Genomic DNA, 23,721 nt, shown 5'->3' on the forward strand with positions numbered 1-23,721 from the left:
GGCAGAATCTTGGAGGTGATGGCCCCAGCAGCTTGCATAGCTATCACTGGCTGTCAGAAGAAGTAGAGACACCAGTACCCTGTTCCGACCTTGGAAGAGCCTGTGTTGGAGGCCAAGAGACAAGAAGAGAATTCTTTAGGGCATAAGCCAACAGGCTGCAGTCACAGGAGCCCGAAGTGGGGTTCCCTGATCTGCCAGGATGTGATGTGAAGGGTGCAAACAGCCCCTTCTCCCTGTGGGCTGGTATCTATCCCCCTTGGCTTAAAGTTCCCTGGATGCAAGTCAGTGAGGATTGCATGCTAAGTGCTAAACTTAGCTCCAGAAGGCCTCAGTTAACACTGCTTCCCTGGCTCTCTTGCTGACTCCAGGAACTTGGGTAAATTTATCAGATGGAGCATATGGTACCTGGTGTCCTGAGGATCAGGACAGGCATGTCAACAGGGTACAAGTGAGGCAGGTGGGAGCATGGAACTCCCAGGCTCAAGAGAGCAAAGGAACTAAAAACCAACTTGCTATTTTGTAATTTATCTGGTACCTGCTTTTTCCTTGTGTGCCCTTTACATGGGATTCTGTGTATGGGTTCCCCCAAGAGTGGGGTCAAAGACAATTGGGCAGGTAACTGGATAGAGATGGATCTAATTTCCCTGTTATGGTCCCCAGCAGGGCTGTGTCACATGCTCCTATGCAAATGGTGCCGTTAGACCTTCCCCTTCCCCATGAGTCTCCTGAGAGAAGGCCACATATAGGATCATCTGAGGGCAGGTACTGTGGGAAGAATACTGCCCTAGAGTCAGCAACTAGGGATTCAGCACATCTGGCTGTATAGGTTGGAGATAGCCATATAAATGCCCAGCACGTGGTTATAGACAATGCATACTGGTTTCCTTCTTGTCGCTTTTTCCTGGATCCCTGCCTCCCTCATCTGTTGGCAATAAAGGGATAATATTGCCCTAATATCTGGGACCGTGTGGTTGGAGGGAAGTGACATTCTTGTCAAGTCAATTGAATTTGTTAAAAGAATCCAAGGAAGACCCATATCCTTTAGTCTCTCCAGAAAGGAAAGAACCAGGAAGACCTGGACTTACTTAAAAAATCAGAGCAGTAATAGCACAGTGGGATCTGTTTGTCCTGGGTCATTTGAGTCATAAAAGCCAGAGGTGGACAGGCTCTTTGAAGCAAGAGTTGAACTCAAGGATGAGGAGAGAACCCCACGGAAAGGGTGAGGCAGGTCTGTTCTCATCTTGGAGGGTCACTGGGTGGAGTGGGCTGTCTTCTCTATCCCCCCCTCCCCACTATCTGCCTAACCCCCAATTCTGCATAGAAAAGAGGAAAACGGGCAAGATAGGTACCCCACAGCAGAGCTCCTCTGCAGGCCGTGGGGAAACCATCCATGCACGATGAATTCATGGGGAAATGTGACCTCCAGAGAGCCGGGCTCCCTGGGAGGCATTAGCCACACTCTTAATCGTGCATTTTATTGTTTCTAGCATCGCACAGCAAGTCACTTGTGTGACAGTACATTAGAGGCGACAGAGCAAGTTAGAATAAATAGACTCGATCCCCTCACAGAGCCTCCTCTGTCAGAAACCAGGACACAAATGCCTTCTGAAGGCCAGAGGGGTAAAGAGTCCATGAAACAGACTTGAAGAGAAGATTTCCCAGGAATGCCTCAGCCCAGCCAGTCTTAAACAGCAAGACGTAGACACAGGAGTTGAAAATTCAAATGCTTCCAATTACATAATTCAGTAACAAATGCAAGGTACCAACTTAATCTTAACTGTGACCCTGCCCTACTCCCGAGCTATGGCAAAGGCAATTTTAGGGTTTAATGTGAGAGCGCCCTCTTCTGGAGGATGCAGTGGGGAGTAGTTGAAAGGCCACTAGGCTTAGAACCCAAAGATGCCCTTGAGGTCTGTAGCTCCTCAGTTGTTGGATAAGTGACTTGACTCTTCTGCAATCTGATTGCCTCCACTATCTGTCAGTTGGAAATCATAACCCCCAATCACCTTATAAGAGGCAACACACTTTTGCAGGACTCCAATAGGACTCTGTACCTAAAAGTGGTGTGTACAGAAATGTGAGGTAATTAGATCCCCCTTACAGATTTCAGATCAGGTAGGAAGTGGAAGTGGGGGCTGCAGTTATGTCCTTATATGGAGAAATTAGCTAGCATTTAGTATACTTAGTAGTTAACACTCTTGTGCATTGGGTACTTTTATCCTCTTTTTATAAATGATAAAATCAAGGTTCAATAAAAGTGAATTCCATGTTGTTGTACAACCAGGGAGTACCAGTGTTCAAACTTAAACACATGTATTTTAAGTCCATATCTTACGTCCTTTCTATCATACCAAATTGGCTTTGATCAGTGTCCCAGCATCATCTGGGCAGCCACTCCAGAGCTCAGTAGTCCTTCCCGGGAACCATGCTAAGGATACAGAAGTGACAAACAAGGTCAGGGCCACAGTTTCTAGTATCCATCCACAGCCTTGTGGACCAATGTGGGAGAAACTGTCATTCATTTTGTCTGTCTGTCCATCCATCCATCCTTACATCTAACAATCCATCCTTCCAGGGGACCTTAGATAATAGAAAAATTACAGAATTTGGGATCAGAAGAAGTGGGTTTCAGTCCCTAAGGCAGAATTTCTTTCACTTGGATGAGAAGCATCTGTTGAATGTGTGGATTCCAAGCCCTACTAAATTAGATTCTCTGGAGCTACAGTCCACTAATCTGTATATTTAACAAGCTCTCTGGGTGACACTGATGCTCACGTTAAGTTTGAGAATTGCTGCTCTACAGGATTATCTACAGCTGGAAATGTTCCAGCTTCCATTATGTTCCAAGCTGCTCAAAGAATAGAAAATCAAACTTTACTCTGGTTTGGGATGGGTTCTGCCCTATGGGCTCTGTCCTGGAGGTTGGATTATCTCTGACTCCCTATGAAGTGGGAGTCACTGCTGTGCCCTCATCTTTCATCCTTTTGCCCCCAGGCATATCTGTTCCCCTCAGCAAAGGAACAATCCCCGAGTTACGACAGTCAGAATTGTTCTTGCTCTGGGGTACTCTTCCCTCCCTCCTTACCCTGAAAGCTGGCACATTCTAGAATCCTAGAGCAAGGAAGACCCTTGGAGACACAAACCTGGCTCTTCTGACAGCACAGTCTGTGCTCTTTCTGCCACACAAAGCTTCCTTGCATACAGCTGGAGCTTAATAAGTGCTTGAATAATGAGTCAATTACTGAGTGTTTCTCTTAATCTATTCTTGATCCAAAAGATTTGCCTAGGACAAGCTCCTCACGGTCAGTGGGTAAAGAGACATCCGCGATGGACATCATATTAATTCTTACTGGTTAAAACAGTAACGACTGCTGCCAGCATCATTTACTGAGCACCTGTGTGCCAGGTGCTATAATAGATGGTTTACATATATTATCTCAAAAACTTCTGAGAAAGTCCGTGTTATTTTCATTGTACAGGTGAAGAAATTGAGGCTCCAAAAGTGAGCTGACTTGTTCAAGATCACAGCTCGGACATGACAGAGCCAGTATTTAAAGCCATATCTATTAGTCTTGGTAGCTCATATTTTTTGCAATATTCCTTTTTTATTGCTTAATAGGTGTTTATCTGGCAGATCTCCCAGGAATTGTGTAAACAGCTTGGCCTCCCCTCACACTGTGGCTGCCTGGTCTCAGTAAGTCCACATGAGATCCTTGGGAAACAGTAACAAGGATCATGTCCAAGGATGAGCAGCTATGGGTGCAGCTGCCATCATTTCAGTGTGACTGTGCTCTGCCTTCACATCAACAGGCTGGAGTCCTGTTGGCCCACAGATCACTGGAGTTACTTGAAAAACTGCACACAGTGGAAAGAAATGAAATGCTATATTTATCTAGCGCCTAATACACTACAAAACACTTCCATATACATGCTCCAATAATCCTCATAAGAGATTGGAGAGGAGCATTGTAATTGTCCTTAGTTGTTTAGATGAGGATGCCGAGGCTCAGATATGATAAGTACATTTTCCCAGATGATGCAGCTAGTGAGTAGCTGAGCCAGAATGCAAACCCAGTTCTCAGACCTCAAACCCACCACTCTATCTATTAGAGCAGTGTTTCTCAAAATGTTAAAGTGTTGAATGAATACCCGGGGCCTCTTGTTAAACTGCAGATTCTTACTCAGTAGATTTGGAGTGGGGCCTGGGATTTTGCATTTCTAATGATCTTACCCATGATGCTCATGCCGATGGTCCCTGGGCCACACTTGGGAGCACTGAAGCTTTTCTAGACCATGGTGCCTTGATGTGGGCACTGACCATTCCTATGAGGCTGCAAATCCTTAGTAAGTCACACTCCTCCATAGCCCCTCTTAGCTTCTCCCTCTCTTATCCTGTATGGGGGCTTCTTTTTTAATAGGATGGAGATGACAGCTTGGTGGAAAAGGATTATGAAAGATAAAAAAATTGCTTCTTGTTTTGATGCCATTTCCTTATCTGCTGTACCACCTTACAAGTTCCTTTCAGGGACACTGGAGAAAAGAAATAAAAATCAGAGAAGTACCTCAAAAATGTTCAGCTCAGGACAATTCAGGCAGTGTTCTGGCCTCCACCTTCCTATGGGTTTTCTACTAGGAAAATGTGGATGTTTAAAAAAAAAAAAGAATAAAGAAAATACTCTGGGAACCTTAATGGAGAGGAGATCCCATCTCTTCCCCAGGACACCTTGTAGATAAACTTGAATTCAATTAACTTTTATTGAGCATCTACTATAAAAAGTAACAACAGTCAGTAGCTAATGAGGGTTTCCTAGGGGCCTGACACATTTCAGACATCTTCATCTATTAATTTATTCAATCTTCCCAACAATCCTTAAAAGTGTCTAGTATTTTTGGTTTCTTTTTATAGATAAGGAGGCCCAGAGTGATGAATTAACTGGCCCAAAGTCACATAGTAAGTGGTTGAGCATGGATTCAAATCCAGCCTCTGACTCCAGGATACTAACCCTTTAGCTGTGTAACTTCACTCTTGGGCTGGACTGGGAGTTTTCAAAGGAACATGTGACAGGGAATGGAAAAGCAGATGATTCGGTTGACCATCATAGGACTGGTACTTCACAAGCAACATCTCCCTTAATCCTCATAACAACCCTTTGAAGTAGGGTGGGGTCTCCCTATTTTAGAGTTGAAGAAATGGAGGCGAGAGCTAGTCACATTTCCCTGGTCTCACAGTTGGCAAGTGACAGGGCCAAGGCTCTTACTCAGGAGTGTCTGATTCCAAAGCCCATGCTCCTTCCCTTTCCCCTGGAGGACTTTATGGTACCAGCTGCATACACCCAGCAGTGTGATGTTCTGATGGGATGGGGTCTCCATGGCCTCAGGGCACACCTCCCCTCCACAGCCCCACACCTCAATTGAACCAGATGTGTGCATCAGTGAGAGGGAGGGAATGTGTGATCTTCATGGCAGCTGATGAGGGGCCCAGATGCATCCCAGATGAGGGGACTCCAGTTTCTGAGTGGTGGGAGAACAGTTGCACCATCATCTTCTCCACCACCCTGTTAGAAAAAATATGTATGTGGAATTGCAACCTCTAAAGTACTCTATGTGTGTCTGTTGATTGCCATTGTTAGTGAGCAGTGTCAACATCTGTGTGGTCAGTGGCTGTGGGATCCTGCTCCTGACATGTGAGTCATCCACAGAGAGGATGGGGCCTAAGTGGACCTCTGATTCTCGGAATCCTTTGTTACTGTTTAGGACCCACCAAGACATGTTCCTTCCTTCTGCAAAATTACCTGTTAATTAAGGTTGTTGCTCATCCAAGATGACAAAGTAGGTCCATGGAAGACAGGGCCATTTTAACTTTGAGCAGGGATAGTGTTCAAAGGCTTAACATCTGGCAAGCATGGGAACTGGCTATTTAGAAGGGTACCAGAGGTAAACAACAGTACAGCTGTACTGGAGTGCACTAGCTGAATAGCTGCCCTGCCTTTGGGTTCTGAGTTTTGCAAAGTCCTGTGGATATGCTTGAGACTTAATAACAACAACAAAAACATCCAAATACTAAAGTTAATGATGTTTTAATTAAATGTCTATAGATCATAACATATGTCAATAACTAATTGCCCATCAACTCTTAAATAGTCAGGTATAAACTTTATTTGAGTAGGCTATGGGAGTATTTGAATATGTCTGATAAGCAGTGGGATGGGGTTTCTAGAAGTGTGAGTACCTAGGGTTTACAGAGACCCTAAAATCCCTATGGAGGAGGCGGGGTGATGATTACAGCTAATGCTTACTTTCAGGTAAAATCTTTCCTTTCAAATCCTGCTTGGCTTCTTATGTGTTTCTCCTGCATCCTTCCCCTGTGGTCACCAACAGGGTAAACAAATTCCCTATTTTCCAGAAAGTGCTGAGGATAGGATGTCAGTGGGGTTAGCGAGATGTCCACTGGCCTGTGCAGAAAGAGGTCTGCATTCTTTCCCCAGAGCTATTGCCTACTCATTCATGATGCATGTATTTGCTGAGCCAGGCTCTGTGCTAGACCCTGCTGATAGTACTGAGCAGTGGTGTGGCTAGGCAGGTCACTTGACCTGTCTGAGTCTCAGTTTCTCCATCTGTAAGATCAGGGGTTGGACTAGATGGCATTTCTGGGTCCCCACAGCTGACATTGCCCAGAACTACAATACATCCAGGGGCCCTGGTGGAAACCGCTGCACGAGCTTCATATATCCCTGGGGATGTGGTAGCATCACTCTTTACATGGCCAGCTGGGGCCAGGTCTTTAGGAGCTGCAGACCCTAGAACCTGGGCTTGAGGATTTTCGCCTGAGGCTGGTGGACCAGCAGGAAGTGCAAAACCTTGGGCCTGGGACATTTCTCATGCTGAGAGATCCCTGGCCACATCTGGATGCTCAGTGCACTGTCTCTGCCAAGAGGCTCTGACATCTTCCTAGTGCCTGACCAGGGGCCTTCTCCCTAAGGAAGGTCTCTACCTGGTCCCAAGCCTCCTTTCAGCCCTGGGCACAGTGGATAGGGAAGGAAAAGGGTAGAGATATGGCATGCGGAGAACTGCCTAGAACAGCCACCTTGATGGCATCAGGAAATAGGGCAGTAGGGAATATGGTGGGGCAGGTGCTAAAGCAAATATTTGAAGTTTGGGACTCCAGAATCTCCTAAGCTTTGTGAACCTGGTGAAATTAATTTTAAAATGTACTTTATTTAACCCAATATATAAAAATATTATCATTTCAACTTGTAATCATATAAAAATGAATAATAAGATCATTTACATTATGTTTTTCATTCTACTTTGAAATCCAGTGTGCATTTTATACTTATGACATGTCTCAATTCCAACTAGCCACATTTCAAGGGCTCAGGAGCCACATGGGGCTTGTGGCTACCATCTTGGATGGTGTAGCTCTAGAGCATTCATGGGTCAGCTTTAGGGAGGATGTGAACCCCTTACAATTGGTTACAAACGTTTGTTTCCATGTACATTGTGTATTTTTTATGAGGGGGGTATATGTAGCTTTATCAGGTTAGCAAAAGCATTAAAGACTGCCAAAGGATTAAGATCCACCAATCCAATAGAAAAACATAAAATTTCTCAGAGTTCAATCTCATGATAGCCAAAACTTGGCATTGCAGTGCTGGGTAGGGTACCCTTGCCTACCCTGCCCGTGGACTTCTAACACTTCTGGGTGCCTCTGATTTTGGATAGTATATCCCGTTGTATGTGGATTAGAAAGTGTGGTTGCCAGATGATGAGAGGGGCATCCCATGGCTTGCTGAGAGTCAAGGAAAACCATCAGGGGAGAGAGGGGACATTTCTTGCTATTTGCAGACCAGTATTGTTCCTAAGATCTGTGTTTCAGGATGAACTTCCAGATCACCAAGGGTAGAAATACTGTTAGCTTCTCTGGATCACAAGACAGATGTAAAGAAAATAAAGTAGCTGGTTGAGACCTGTATGCAAGTGTGTTTTAAATGTCACCCTCCTCACTCTCTCAGACCCCTTTCCCTCAAAGATAGCAGCTTTTGAGTCACATGAGATGTTTTGAAAATAAAGTGACTTCTAAGTGGCCTTGACCCTCTCCTCAGCCCTTAAGTCTGATTTATTCCTGAAACAATTCCAATTAGAGGGTTTACCCTCTACACAAAGGATTCTTAGCTTGGTGGCCATGAATGGATTTTATACGATGCTAGCTATGTACATAGCTGAGCATTTTTTATGATGAGAGTTTTTTCTAGGAAAAGCATTCTAATATTTAATCAAATTGCCAGAGGTTCATGACCTTCCATAAGGTTCATACAACTGGTCCACATTCTCCAAATGATGAAGATAAGAGCTGAAAATCTGGGTCTCCTTCTGGCCCTGGAGTGTCTCATGAAACTCCCTCTTGGAAACCTCACCCCATGGAGAGGCAGGCAGAGAAGCCACCTGCCCAACGCTGATGTACTCAGAGAATCCATAAGGGCTTCTGTGTCCTCAGAACCCAGGTGAGACTCAAGTGAATGGCCTGCAGAGTCATCTCCAAGCCCCTCAGCTCAGTGTCCTGGGCTACTGGCCTTGTATGACAAGTAACTTGTGATGTTGTTCTAATCTAGGGTTCTGTGCCCCACTGTCTCCACTGTCTTCACCTGTAGGGAATCCTCAGTGCCAGGCAAGCCTCTGTCCCAGGCAGAAATGTGAGTTTAGTGGGATTTATTTCAGTCCTCCATTCTGGATGCAGAAAACATAAGAGTTAGATGGAGATGTTGATTTCATCTGGTCCCACCCCTTCATGTAACAAATGGGGAAACTGAGGGTGGAGTGATAAAGTGACTTGCTCAAGAATGCACAGACTGTAAGCAGAGCAATCAGGAACAGAACACAGCTCTTCCCACTGCCCAATGTCGCCTTTCCCCCTCTCTCAGTACCCACAACCTAATGGTGCCCAGTGTCTGCAGACGACTCACGCAGGTCATGACTGTAAGAACACTAGAGTGACATAGTTGGGTTCAAATTTCAGCTCAGCCACTTACTAGCTGTGAGATCCTAGACAAACCCATTTTAACTCTGAGCATCCGTTTTCTCAGTCTTTAAAGTGGGGATAATCAGATCTACCTCCTGGGTTTATTGTAAGGACTAGTTTAGATAATGTATTGGAGCATCCGACACAAGGTCCAGTGCAGAAGTGCTGAGTGAGTAGACTGTAGTTATTAGGGCTTCCCTTCTTTCCTCCCCCTCAAAATCCCTCCGGCACCAGTCCTCAAATGTCCATCCAAATGTGCCTGGGTTCTATTCAGGCAAGACTTAGGTGACCGACTGGCTGATTAGCACTGGAGGTCTATGGGCTTGCTTGCTGTGATATATCTTCACTAGAGTGTGGGTTCGAGGAGGACATACATCGGCTTTATTTATAAATGTCCCCAGAGACCAGCTCAACTCTGTATCCTCTGTATTGACAAAAGCAGAAGATGGGGGTGGGGGCATGATAATTAACAAGAAAGCTGAGCTTCATGAATTCATTCATTCATTCAACAAATATTTATTGAGTGCCTACTATGTGTCAGGAGCTGTTCTAGGCACTGAGGATGCAGCAGTGAACAAAATAATAATAATAATAAAAATCCCTGGTTGTTGTGGGGCTTACGTCCTAGTTGGGGGAGACAGGCACACACAAGCAAAATGAATGCCCACCTCCGATGGTGGCACTCGGGTGCGTAACCTGGGCAGCAGCAGTCCTCTTCGACATTTACTTCTGACTCCACAAGCTTTGTCCTGACTGATGGTCAGCAGTCTCTCCAAATGGCTCTTTCTCAGCATACTGCTTGTCCCCCCCAGGGCTCTGAAGGCATCCTCCTACACAAAAACACCACCACCTCTCTTCTCTTCTCTTCCCTTCTCTTTCCTTTTCTTTCTCCCCCTCTTTTTTTCCCTGCCTCATTAAAATTGTTGTTTGTAAACTTGTTTCTAGGACCTCTGATGAAGTGGGGGGAAACTGAGGTGAAGAAAACATAGCCTAACTTTTTCAAGGATCCCTCATCAAGTGAGGGGCAGGAACATGGCTTTTTAGGTTTAAGGTATTTCTTTTCCAGTGAGTATCTCAGAGTTTGCGGTACGTTTAGAACATCTGAAGCTGTCAGAAAAGTCATCCGGAAAGAGGGGCTCTGATTTTGTGTTTCTAGAAACTGATCTGAAAAAAGTGAAAGGATGGTGTATGGGAGAGGATACTCAGTGGTAGAACTGAGACCAAGAAGGTCGAGTCCAATTCATTGAGGAGGAATTTTCTGGTTGTCAGAGCAGTCTGGTAGTGGAGTGGGCTCTGGGCAGGGGTCGAGGACAAGTTCCCCAGCACTGGAACTGTTTAGATATGGCTGAATGGCCACTTGGGGGAATGTGAAGAGGGCAGTAAAGTCTCTAAGGGAGGAATGAACTAAATGACCTTTAAAATCTCTTCCAACCCTGAGAGTCTATGACTTCTAGGCACCCCAGAGAACAAGAATATACTTCTTAAACTGAATACAATATATTTGAAACTTTCTATGCCAAACAGTATAGAATTAAAACATATTTAAAAATTGATAAAAACAGTATCAGTAGGAAACTTTACCACATCTTTCTTTCTATAAAAGTAAATAAGAAAAAAAAAACATAATTGAGAAAATCTCTATAAATTCTTAAGGGCAGAAATAAGATAGAATACATTTTCTGTCCACAATGTAATAAATCCAGAAATAAATAATATAAGAAAAATAAACAGTATTGAACACCTTTTTGCGTGTCCAGTCTGGTCACAACTACTCCTCTCCCCTCTCCCAAAAATGAGCCTCTGAGCTTTGGGCTTCCAGCAAACATCTAGTGCAATTTGACCCCACATCACAGGCCTTGATTGATTGATTTATGACTGGACACCTGAGCCACATGGGCCAGAATTCCTTCCCTTGGAATTTGGAATTGAGGCACAGAGAGAGGAACATCATCTCTCAGGTGGCTGGACCCGTAACATGCAAATTTGGGAATTATCAGTGATTATGATCTGCCCTGTGAATTTAAGACAGAAGAAACAGGTTGGCAAAAAAGAGGATGAAGGGGGCGGGTATAGCTCAGTGGTAAAGAATGTGCTTAGCATGCATGAGGTCCTGGGCTCAATCCCCAGTGCCTCAACTACCACCACCAAGCAACAAAGAGAATGAAACAGGTGCATAGGAGGGAGTAGAGATTAGACATGGAGACAGGCCCCTTGGTAACTCCCCAGTCACTGATTCGTGTCTGTTAAAGAGTTTCACTGCATGCTTGCCCTTGGCGTACACAAAGACTTATATCCTTATAAACAGTTCTCATCTTTTACTTAAGTCAGCTGGAGGTTTTTCCTTGAAATCAGAGACTTTTAACTCATAAAAGCAAACGACCAAAAAGAACAAAATCCCAAGCTACTTGAAAGACTTAAAACTCTTTTCTAAACAACTCTTAGATCAATAATGAAGTCAAAACTGAAGTTTTAGAACATTTAAATAATTATTACAATGAAACATGTACAAACTGCAAGTGAGGAATATAGCTAAAGCTGAACCAAGGAGAAAATTCATAGCCTTAAAAATTTATTTAGAGTATGGAGCTCTAGAGCCAGATGGCCTGTTTAAAATCCCTTTTCTATCACAATAGCTGCATAATCTTGTGCAAACTAATCACTTTGTGCCTCAGTTTCCACACTTGAAAATGGATCTAATAATATTACTTATCTCATAAGGTCCTATGAGAATTAAATTAATTTATACAAGTAATATACTTAAAACAGTGCCTAGCATATAATATTAGCCATTGATTAAAATAATAATAATAATAATAATAATAATAATAATAATAATAATAATAATAATATGTAATAAAGCATGAATACTAAAGCCATCTTTAAGGGATGGGGAGTACTCGGCAGCCTCAAGGGCATTTTAAGGTACGCAGGTCACCCTGTAGAATAAAGACATTGCAACCTGGTTGACTTCTCTCTTTACATACAGAGATGTTCCTAGCTTGGGCCAAGGGAAAGACAAAGACTGGTCTGCCACCTGAGCATCTCAGTGCAAGTGTAGGAAAGGAAAAGGTGAAGCCACCTTGGTGTGGTGACCCCTTCCTCATTTGACTGAGGGGTTCATGAGGTGGGAGAAGGATTTCTGTGGCTCCCAGTGGTTCATGATGTTAAAGGTCACAGAAAGGGGTCATTGGACCTGAAAATACCACCCCCTCGCCCTTACTCACCACTGGTATTCCAAATTCTATGATCAGGGGCAGACCTTTCTTCCTTGCTGACTTCTGAGCTAGCCAGGCTCCTCACCTAAAATGCCAGTTACCTTTTTATCTTTGTAGATGGAAGATAGAGTGACCACCAATGACATGCATTTCTAAGGGCAGCCGTGTGGTCTGGTAGGGTGTGGGGCTCTAGTTAGTGAGAGGTGGGGTCCCAGGCAGTGGGCATCTCATCATGGAGAGAATCTGTTACCTGGTGAAAATAGGATGCAGGAGAGAGTGCCTTAATCCTGACCGGGCTGCTTAAGTTCCGCCTAGGTTCTTGTGTTTTGGCCCATCGACCTGGTGTCAGAGGAGATGCAGTCCTGCTCTGTGGAGCTTCCTCCTCCCTCGAGAGTCAGATGTGCTGTGCTCTGCAGAGCGTTTGAGTCTAGAAACACTCAGGACAGCGCTGCCGTGCTCCTGGCTCTCACGGCAGCCAACTGGTTGCCTGCCACCCTCCACTCGGTACTGTATGTTGATCCTATATATTTAAAATCAATAGTATATTAATAACAGGCAAATTCATTATCTATTGATCATCTACTGAGTGCCTGGCACTGGGGATACAGTGGCAAGTGAGGCAAAGTCCCTGCCATCACAGAGTTCACATTTCTGTGCGGGAGGCAGACAGTGACAAGAGAACAAGTGCAGACGGTGTTGCAGAGAGTGATCAGTTGGTGCTCTGAGACTCAGGAAGCAGGGTAGGATGCATAAGAGTTGATAGGGAAGAAAGGACAATTCTAGTAAGATGGGACATTTGAGCAGAGACCTGAGTGATCTGAGGAGCAATGCAAAAATCTGGGAAGACTGTTCAGTCTGAGGGGATCACCAATGTCAAGTCCCCAGGGCAAGAACTGACCTGCACAATAGTAAGAAAAGTGAGCCAAAAAAGTAGGGCAGAGAGGCAAGAGGTGGGTGTGACCCTGATGGAACAGATGCGGCAGAACTTGGCTTTCTATGTATGTATGTGTATAACTGAATCACTTTGCTGTACACCTTAAACTAACATTGTAAATCAACTACACTTCAATAAAAACAAAACTAAAAGGAAAAAAAACTTGGCTTCAGTAAGGTGGAGAAGGGGAGGTGTTTGCTTCACTCAATTATACAGTCCTTAAGTCAAGACTTAAGCCCATGGATCAATTTAATCAAATAACATTCTGGGATGAGCACTGGACTGAGAGTCAAGAGATTGAGAGTTAGTCTGGCTCAGCTCAGCTACTTGTTCGCTGTGTGACTTTAGGCAAGTCCCTTAACCTCTCTGTACCTTAATTCCTCACCTATAATACTAGCGAAGTAGGGTCCCCTGCAATTCCAAGTCTTTGGAGTTTACAACCAGGCACTATTTTTCGGATGCAGAAAACTAAGCTGTTATTTGAGAAAGAAGTAGAAGGGATATAAGGAAGAAGCAGAGTCCCTTCTAGACTCTAAATTCCTTATTTCTAGAGACACATGCTCCTAGCAGAATGGGAGCATGTGAGAAAGGTTGCCAGTGCACCAAAAGAGAGGTCGCACAGGAAAAAGAAGAGGGCACGTTCTGTTCCTGATCATGTGCCACATGCCAGTGCCAACAAGTCATCCGGAAAATGAATGAGTCTGAAATTCAAGTCATCATGAGAACATCCAGGAATAGATGAAGGAAACAAAAAAAGAGCCAACCGGGAGAAACAAGCATGCTCATGGTGAAATGTCTTGGAACTGCAAGTCCTTTATTTAGGGATTGGGATATTTTTGCCAAACGATGCAAAAGTGGAGAGAAGCAAATATGAAGATGGGCAAAGCTCCTGGGAGTGAGAAGGAAGCTACAGGCAAGGCCCAGCCAGTGAGCAGAGCCAACAGACAGGACGGCTAGCAAGGCCTTTCTTGGGAAGCACGTCTGGCACATCCGGGTCAGGGTCCCCTGATTAGAGGATCCTAATGGTCCTCTTTTCTTTCTTCTCAAGGGGCTGAAAATCCATTTTTCTGCTAGTGATGGAGTGGTGGGGCGCAGAGAAACTTTTCACTGAGGGGTACAGCATAGGTAAGAGCCATTCTTTGGAGTTAAAAACACCCGAGTCTGAACCCTAGCTCATCTAGATGTGTGACCTGGGCGAGTGGCTAAACCTCAATAATGTTACCTGCATCGACATCACGGGGATGGTGCCAGGATTATGTTAAGGTTGAAAAGGGAGTCTTCACCTGGGTCTGAACCAACTCCTAAATAAAAACTGAAGAGTATTCCTAGGAACTCCCCAAATCACCTTTATTTCTGATAAAGGCCAGGTCCTAACATGTAGCTTGTATCCACAGGCCAGAGGATTTCCTGACATTGAGCCCTAGAACTGACAAGAGTTTTCTGGCCACTAGCATCCCTGGAACCACACAGGCCTGGTTAAACTCATAGGATGGGAAGGCAAAGGAGCTAGTCCCCGAAGGACAAGGACTGGGAGGCTGGTGGGAAGAGGCTGCGAGGTGCATGCCCAGTTTCTCCTTCCAAAGGGCCAGTCAGATGAGCTGCTCCTTAAAGGAGTGAGGGGTGGAGAGAGCCTGAGTGTTTCAGTGGGTGGAGCTCGCTCCACGGGGAAGGAAAAATCAGAAGGGAATAATCTAAACAGATGAAATTAGGAAATCTGTATGAAGTGCTCAGCACAGGAACTGGTATCTCTGGAGTGCTCACTAAACAGCAGCGTTAAATGGTATCTTCAGCGTGGCTTGGTTTACTCGTTATTTCATGCAAGTATTTACTGAGTGTGCACTGTGTGAGGTTTTGCGCAGCCACTGGGGAAGGTGCAAGACTGCGTGGGAGCCCAAGCTCTTCGCCACTCCTGCTGCTCTGCTGCTATTACTACTGTGTCTGACTCCCAGCTAACAGTTATTAACTGGCTACTACACACCAGGAGCTCATGTGGGCGACTTATATGCATTATCTCATTTAATCCTCAAATCTTGGCCCTGAAGTGGTTATTATTCTAACTACTTGGCAGTTGTGGAACCTGAGACAAATAGTCCAAATGCCTTACTCATGAACACACAGAGGGAAAAGCACAGAGCAAAACTGAAGCCTGCGATGGTTAAATAGCAAAATATGTCAATGCACTGAGATGCCAGCTTTGTCCCTCAGCAACCACTCTCAGTGGTCCATCACACATCAGTAACAACAAGGGCAGAGAGGTCCCCGGGTGTGGCTTTGGGGTAATGTGGCTTTGCCATCAGCATGAGCGAAATACAGGTGAGGTGGAAAATACATATTACTTCAGGACATTTTCCAAACCATTTGGATGTGATTTCACTTCCCCATAAGGTACATCAACTCAGAAGAAATAGAATTGTCCTGGGGAAGGAATAAAAGCAAATTAGGCATATGTTCAAGGGGCAAAGGAACCAGCTTCAAAACCAGCCCTTCCTTACAGCAGCTTGTGCTCTCCATCTGGGCCACTCTCCCCACCCAATTTTTAATAATATTTTGAACGTGCCAGAGAGAAGAACTAACATAATTCACAGGACACAGTTATTAGAGTAAGCGGTACCCATGCGAGAAGACATGAACCCTCTCAGGATGGGAGCTCTAGGCTGAAAAAAAAATGCAAACCAACAAGGCCAGTGGAAAGGGACCAACATTTAACTATTTGATGTGCCTTAGGTTTGGTTTCCCAAGAAGCAACCCAGGGACCAGGGTTTGAGAGCAGATGGTTTATTTGGGAGGTGATCCCAGGAAGCTTGGGGGTGGAGTGGGGAGGTGGTGTGAGACAGAGGAGGGAAGAAAGCCTGTTACCACTGCAAGGAACTGGACATTAGTCCTACTGGAGAACTTTGGGAACAGTGTAGAGCACAAGCTGCAGATTTCTCCCTCTGAGAAGTGGGGTTGCTGGGGTATTTAAACACCAGCTCCCGTGCCAGTCGTTGGTTGAGGATGTGGCATGCCTCCAGCTTGCCTTGTCAAGGGAGGAGAGCGTGTGCTTTCGCTGCCAGAGAAGTTCTCCTAAAAAGAGATGCAGATGCTGGCAAGTGGAGGTGAGGCCAGCCGGCTCAGACACGGTATGGAGCCCAAGGATACAGCTGGGGTTCTGACACTGTCTGCTGCACTGGGCGGGATGGTGCCTTCCAGATGAAATGGTTATTTAGTCCTCCTGGTAACCGGCTAATGCAGGGGATACTGTCTACACTATAGAGGTGGGGGACCGGAGGCTCAGAAAGTTCCAGTGTTTCTCAACCAGAGTGTTGTTCTTTACAGCATGGGGTGTTTAGCATCTTTGGCTTCGCCCACTACATACCAGAGGCATTCTCCACCCCCGAGTCATCCAACTGGAAGGAAAAACGTCTCCCTCCCCACCACACACATAAGTGCCTGGTGGGGAGGATTTCCTGTAAGGCAGGTCTTCCTTTGAAGCCACTTTTACAGTCTATCTCAGGGTCATATTTATTGATTAGGTTGGAAATGAGCTGATCTGAGTCAACATAATTCTTGGAGTACACTTTACTAGACTTCTGTAAAATGGGCATCCTTACACTGAACTCCCAGGAGCATTGGAGGATTGAATAACAAACGTGAGCACAGTGCCTGGTGTAAAGCAAGTGCTCAGGAAATTTTAGCTATTATTACCCACTGAGGAACTCGATTCTTTCTCAGCAATCCTACTGCCGTATTCTTATTTTATTTTTCTCTTATTTTATTCTTACCTATTCCTTATTCCACCCCCCCTTCCATGTTTCCTGTCCGAGCTGCTACACCTTACCCCACCACCTCCCATCTTTCCTGAGACCCTTAGGGGAGAGGAAAGAACTGATGCCTGAGTCTCTGTCCCCAGGTGAGTCACCTGTAAACTGAAGCTAGAGCAGGTGGAGAGAGGGCAGCCTGGCCCGGACCCCTAGGTATTAGCGAGGGCTATGGGAGTGCATTCAGGGAAGCAGGAAGATCGGTGTATATAACGTGCATGCCGGCCACCCACCTGCACACTCACTGACAGCAGTGTGTAACTAGTAGCAGCTTTCCTGAAAATTTACATAGATTTCTTTTATTCTTTGCCATGGAGATAGTTTTTTTTTAATGTTTTTTGCTGTGGTTGGAAACTTCTGTAATATTCAAGTCATACTTCTTCCAGAATCTGCTCTATTGGGCCGATGACCAGCGAGATGGGGAACTCAGTCCGGCTAAGTTTCGCCTGGGTCAGGCCTGGGTCAAGGTTATGAGCTCACTGAGAGCTGACTGTACGTGGAGGAGCCTCAGCTTGTTTTCACTCTGGTGGCAGGTGCAGAGTCATCCGGGCTCTGCACCACTTTCCTTGTCCTCAGTGCAGATGGAAGGACGACCGGGACCAGTATGAGCATGACTGCCCTGTGTGTAGGATGGTCGGAGCTCAGGGTGAGTGAATTGACCTCTTCAAAGTGACACGGATCAAGCTCTGTAAGCAGGATTCAGCCTCAGTAATGCACCCAAGAGATGAGCTTTTGTCTGTCCTGTGCATTTTTCACATAAGAGTAATTACTAATCAGAACGGTAGGATTCAACACAGGGCAGCAGTGGGGCAGGTGCTGCGAACAACTATACTGTTCCTCACCACAACCCTCGATTGGTATTAATGTTCCATTTTATAGATAAGGAAGCGAACTCAGAGGTCAAGAATTTGACCAATAAGGCCACAGAGCTAGTGAGAAACACCTTTGGGATCATATTTTGGACTACTAAATCTAGTCAAGGGTTTCTCAGGCTCCACCCTGTTGACATCTGGGAACAGATAACTCCATTTGTGGGGTGGTACCATGCATTGTAGGATGTTTAGCAGCATCCCAGACTTCTACCCACTGGATGTGAGTAACACTTTCCCCACCCCCACCAGTTCTGAAGACCAAAAATGTCTCCTTCCAGACATTACCCCAGTTGACAACCACTAACCTAGTCCTTCCCATGGGAAAACCTCCATTTTACACTTCTAAAAAGAACCTGGTTAGACAGTGCCTTCAGCCCCTAACTCCGGGTTACATCTAAGTCCAGCCTTCTGGTTTCGCTTTCAGTCTCCCCCCTCAAACAGCTCCTCTGTTCAGCAGTCTTGTGGCAATGATTTCATTCATTCATTCACTCACTTGTTCCATGACTATTTACTGAGTGCCTGCCTACTCTACACCAGGAGACACAGAAACAAAAACTCTTGCCCTCGTGGAGGTTATATTCCAGTGGACAGAAAGCTCTGAATAGAGGTTATGACTCAGGTACCTGCACTAACTCTTCGCACTCTCTCAGCGCCATTGGTATTTTCATTTTATCGGTGCCCAGTCTGAGACACTGAGAGGTTAAACAGCCTGCTGGGATCACAGCTAGGAAGTGGTGGAGTTGAGAGCTAAAGCCAGGACATTGGCTGCAGCCCTGTGCGCCTGACCACTGCATTCTCCTGCCTTTCCAAATCTCTGTCTCCATTCCGCATCTCCTTCCAACTGCTTTGGATATTGCCACGTCACATCCTGGTGTCTTTTCAGACTCATAGGTAAACCTAAAGTTGTCATCTTCTCCCTCATATCAGCTGTCCACTTTTATCTCTCCCCGTGGCATCACTGTTCTCCCTGTGAACCAGGCTCAGCAGCTTGGTGTCATCATGGAATCATCGTGACCTTCTCCATTCCTGTGACATCTCCATTCTCAAGTCCGGTTGCTTTTAAGACAAATCTCTCATCTTCCTCCCAGCGACCCAGAAAGGCAAGCCTATTTTTATCCAATTTTTACAGATGAAGATACTAAAGATCCAAAAGATCAAGTGTCTTGCTCAAGGCCACACAAGTAACAGAGGTTAAAACTTACCCATATCTTCTGATTGCAGACTTTGCACTATGAACAACCTGTTTCATGTAGAAGGTTATGTCTTTGCGTCTTCCTCAAGAGCTCCTAGAAGATAAAGACCATAGCTTAAGCCATGTCTGAATCTCTTACACAGAGTCTAGCCCTTGTGTTGACCAAAAGAACTGGAGCTATGGAGCCCAAATTGCAAGGATGTAACCCAGACTTAGTATCCTACAGCTTGATGTTCTGAAAGTCCACCAGATGGCAGTGTTTTCCCCAGGAAAGAGGACACTCCAAAGCCAAAGTAGTGTGTAACTCAAAGGCTAGGTTGAAGTGACCAAAGAATTTGAATTTGAAGTGGTTTACAACCACACATACACACATGTGCGCACGCACAGTGTTTAGAATCTTGCAGCATTCAAACGCTGGTGAAACCTTGAGAACTATAACTAGGCAGTGGGAGAGCATAAACATAATCTGTGATCTAGTCTAATGTTTGGCATTTCCTAGCTATATAACCCTGAGGAAGTCTCTTAATGTCTCTCAACTTTTATTTTCCTCATCTACAAAATGGGTATAAGAATATCACAGACAGGGCTATCATGAGGCTGAAATTGGATACGTGTGAAACTATAGATGGCTTTACGAATATATGCTATTATAATTATGGATGTTTTGAAATTAACTGTTAATTCAGTAATAATTTTGTAGAAAAGCTTTACTTAAATCCTTGCTACTCAAAGTGTAGTCCACAGACTGGCAGAACTGGCATCTCCTGAGAGTTTGTAGAACTGTAGAACGTAACTCATCCTAGATTACTGAATTTTAATACTGTGTATTTTAACAAGATCCTGTGGTGATGCATATATATGCATAGTAAAGTCTAATGCTAGCTAGAAAATCAATACTTTTAGTGAATTAAGAAAAATAGCAAGAAAAATGAGTTCTGGAGTTTGTTTGGGTGTTAATACTGAATCAGTTCAGTTCAATGTCTAGCATAATATAAGAAGCGTTTGCTGTGATGAGCCTAAGGCATGTTAAGAAAATTGTTCGCAAAGCTCAAAAGATGGATCTATATCCAAGTTATGCCTTAAGGAGAGGGACTTGAAGTTGAAATCCAACATTCCTGAGTTGAAATCAGTCAGGACAGGCTAGGCTATGCTGCAGTGACAAACAACCTGACATTTCAGTGGCTTTAAAACCCAGAAGTTACATTGGCGTTACATGTAGGCAGGGGGCTCTGCTCAGTCACTCAGGCACCCGGGCTGATGGAGCGGCTCTATCCCAAATACTGCAGGAAGAGGGCTCTGGAGGGCCTGGCACTGGCAATGAAATAGTCAGCCTGGAAGTGACACACAGGGTGGGAGCAGGGCCAGAAGTACCATCCTATCTTGTGTTTGGAGATAAAGAACTAGAAATAGTCAGTGAACATTATGACCACAAAGGTTATCCCTGAGTTGTTCAGGGCAGCGTCTCCCTGAGTAGGCTGTACAGGAGAATGGACTAGGGACAGCTTGCTAAATGTGCAGATCCTAGAGCCCCCACCCCAGGGATCTACCCAGAGCCAGGAGTCCATTTTAACGAGAGCCCCAGGTGATTCTGACTCACTCCCTCCACAGACCAGCATTTGGAAACTGCTGACTTTGAGTGCCCTCCCACCCCTCCACCCCATCTTGAACTTAACAGGCGCTGTGTTCATTTCCCAGGGCTGCTGTAACGAATTACTCCAAACTTGGTGGCTTCAAACAAAAGAAATTTATTCTCTCATGGTTCTGGAAGCCAGAAGTCTGAAGTTAAGGTTGGTTCCTTTCGGAGCCTCTGAGGAAGAATCTGTCCCCTGCCTCTCCCCTAGCTTCTGGGGACTTGGTGTCCCTTGACTTGTCTGTCTATAATCTGATTTCTGCCTCCATCTTCCCATGCCATCTCCACTGCGTGTCTGTGTCTTCTCCTGTATGTTGTAAGGACACTTGTCATTGGATTTAGGGCCACCCAGGTAATCCAGGATGATCTCATCCTAAAATATTTAATTCATCTGAAAAGACCCTTTTTCCAAATAGGGTTGCACCTGAGGAATATATCTTTTGAGGGTCCACTGTTCAGCCCACTCCAGGCCCACATTCCCACTCAAATACCCAGTCTTCTGCTTGTCCTCTCTGGGCAGCCATATGCCACAAGGGGTCAGGAAAACCTTATTTTTCTACAGCTGTTGCCTGCAGCAACCCAGGGTTTCATTTAAATACTGAAAAATGTTTCTCACTCCACGGCGAGGGTCAACCAGAGCTGCCAGGGGCTGGGATCCTGGACCCGGCAGCCAATTTTCTCCTCATTGTCCCACACGAAATAGAGGGATTACACATGATGAGAGCATGTGGCAAGCAGCCCCTCCCGCTCCAATTTGCACAGCTTGCTCTGCCCAACCCCCGGAGGGTTACCCAATGTTTCAGTAGCCTTGGACTATTCTAGGACCCAGATGTTGACTCCTCAGCCTGAGGGCTGTGCTCTTGAGAACCCCCAAGGTTGAGGAATTCCAGGTGGTTGTGAGAGATGAGGAGGGACATAGGTGTGGGCCTTCAGGTCAATAGATGAACGCCCGGTTTTATACTCTCTAAAAGATGATAGTAATGACGGAACATTAAGTAGAACACCTCAATGTCATCGGACACATCTTGAATTAGTAATAATGGCTGCTAACAATTATTTTCCATTTAAGTCTTTTTTTTTTTTTCTCTCTCCAGAAGCATCGAGCACCTTCAGGGAGAAGTAGACATTCACCTTGCTGGGTTTTCGAGCTCATGCCCGGGAAGGGGCACATTCCTTTCTGTGTGTGGTTTTCTCCTCAGGACCGATGCTTTAGGAATTTGGCAACACTGAGCCCTCACGTCACTTTGCTTAAGTCACAATCTGGAGAGACTCGCAGTTCTCACTTGGGTGGTACGTCAGGGACACTAGAGTTGGTCTCAAGTGGATTCACAGCAAAAAGACAGGATTCCTAGGAGCTTGGAAGGTCTGGCTCTGGCCTTCCTGTCCAACTGGCCACACTGCCTCAAGCTGTCGGCTCTGCGGTCACCTCCTCAGAGCTCAGCCGACAGTCAGTCCCTTTCTAGTGCACTTCCTGTGATTTCAGTTTGTGGCCAGTGATCACTTTATTGTTTAATTGGTTTTGTAGTTGGCATCTCCCCTCCTGGACCGTCAGCTCCCTAGAGGTGGGGCCTTGCTTGTCTTCCCTCTGTGGCTGCCCTGGAGCCTGGCACATACTTAGCACTGAGTGGGTCTCCGATAAATGTTCTTTGAAAGAATGAGTGTCCTTTTGGTTCTGTCTGGAGCTGGGAGATGTGCTTTCAGGACCTGCGGACTAGTCACCTGCAGAAATGTTTCCCTCTGCTTGCGGTTAACCATTTCTTTGTGACCTGGGGAATTTTCCGTGCCTTCAGTATGCAAATGTGAATTGTAATCTCCAAGAAGACTAGTGTGAACTATTCTCCAAAATTTTGACTTTCTGTCTTGGCTGCCTGGAGCTGTTGTTCCAGAAAGGACCTCAGGCAGGCCCGGGTTCTGTCCCCTTGTCTGGTTGTGCTGGTCAGCTTCGGTCTCCACTGGCTGGGGGAACCCTTGTCACTGACCTGCCGAAGAGAAGGGAAATGAATTCCGGGCAGAATTTCGAAGTCTGTGTTTCTAGCTCAGTGTAATCTCCAGGCTGTTCCACTGTGACCAAGTCACTTCTGTTCTTTGGGTCTTGGTTTCCTCACTTCATTCATTTGTTCAACAAATGTTTATTGAGAGCCTGTTAGGTGCCTGACACACTGCTGAGTATTGGGGATAAAATAGTGAGCAAGGAAGCTGGTCCTGCCCTTCTGGAGCTGACAGCAGAGTCAGAAGGAAAGATGCTACCAAACTCCATGGACAGGTATAAAAATGCAACCATGACAAAGGCTATGGTGGGGACTCCTTTGATGGTGTGTGAGCTCCTACGATGGGGGGATTTTACCCAGTGAGGGGTGGAGAGCTGTGTCAGAGAAGACTGCCCAGTCCTGGAACCTGAAGGCTGAACAGGGACAGCTGAAGGAGGAAGAGGGGGTGGTTCTGAGCACAGGAATCTTCTTGGGCTCAAACCCTGTGGTGGGAGCAGTTGGGGAAAATGGGTGGAGCTGGAGGGAGGCCAGTGGGGCTGGAGCAGGAGAGTGAGGAGGGTAGGGAGCACAAAGGCCAGGAGCAGGCCATGCAGCGGGGACCATGGCAGGGGGATTGGACTTTATCCCGAGAGCCGTGGGAAGCCATCGATGCTCTAAAGTTTGTGCAGGCAGGTGTGACACACAGTCAGCTTTGTGCTTTGAGACAACACCACACTGGGGGATGCATTGGAAATGGACCAGAGTGGGTGGCGTTTGGCCAGACAGTAGATGGTGGTCGTGGAGAATCAGTCCATGAATGTTTTCTGAGCACCCACTATGTGCCAGGCACTTTTCAGTGAACAAAACAGGCAAAGACCCCTACCCCCACTGAGCAGACATTTTAGCGAGGGAGAGACAGACAGTAAACTTAGTAACACATACGCTAGTATGTTGAGGAGCATTATGTGCAATGGGAAAAGAAAAATAAATTGAACAGAGTAAGTGAGATTGGGAATGGGGGTAGCTGATGGCAGAGACCCTTGGGAGGTAAAAATGGTGGTGTTCCATGATGGAGGATCTGGTTGGGGGAATCAAGGG

General features: G+C 45.7%; 1 long non-coding RNA gene across 6 annotated transcripts in view; it reads left to right on the forward strand.

Moving 5' to 3' along the window:
* The window catches only part of LOC105063392 (uncharacterized), a 203,475-nt gene that overhangs the window by 46,686 nt on the left and 133,068 nt on the right, over nt 1-23,721 (forward strand). Inside the window, exon 6 of one of the 6 annotated variants that reach the window (XR_012507439.1) lies at nt 21,751-23,140. The exons of the other annotated variants lie outside the window; for them this stretch is intronic. This is a non-coding gene — a long non-coding RNA (uncharacterized LOC105063392). Of the gene's footprint in view, nt 1-21,750; nt 23,141-23,721 lie in introns of those variants that run through there. 6 annotated transcript variants of the gene reach the window in all.

This window comes from Camelus bactrianus, chromosome 6, assembly GCF_048773025.1.
Source record: "Camelus bactrianus isolate YW-2024 breed Bactrian camel chromosome 6, ASM4877302v1, whole genome shotgun sequence".
Taxonomy (NCBI): domain Eukaryota; kingdom Metazoa; phylum Chordata; class Mammalia; order Artiodactyla; family Camelidae; genus Camelus; species Camelus bactrianus.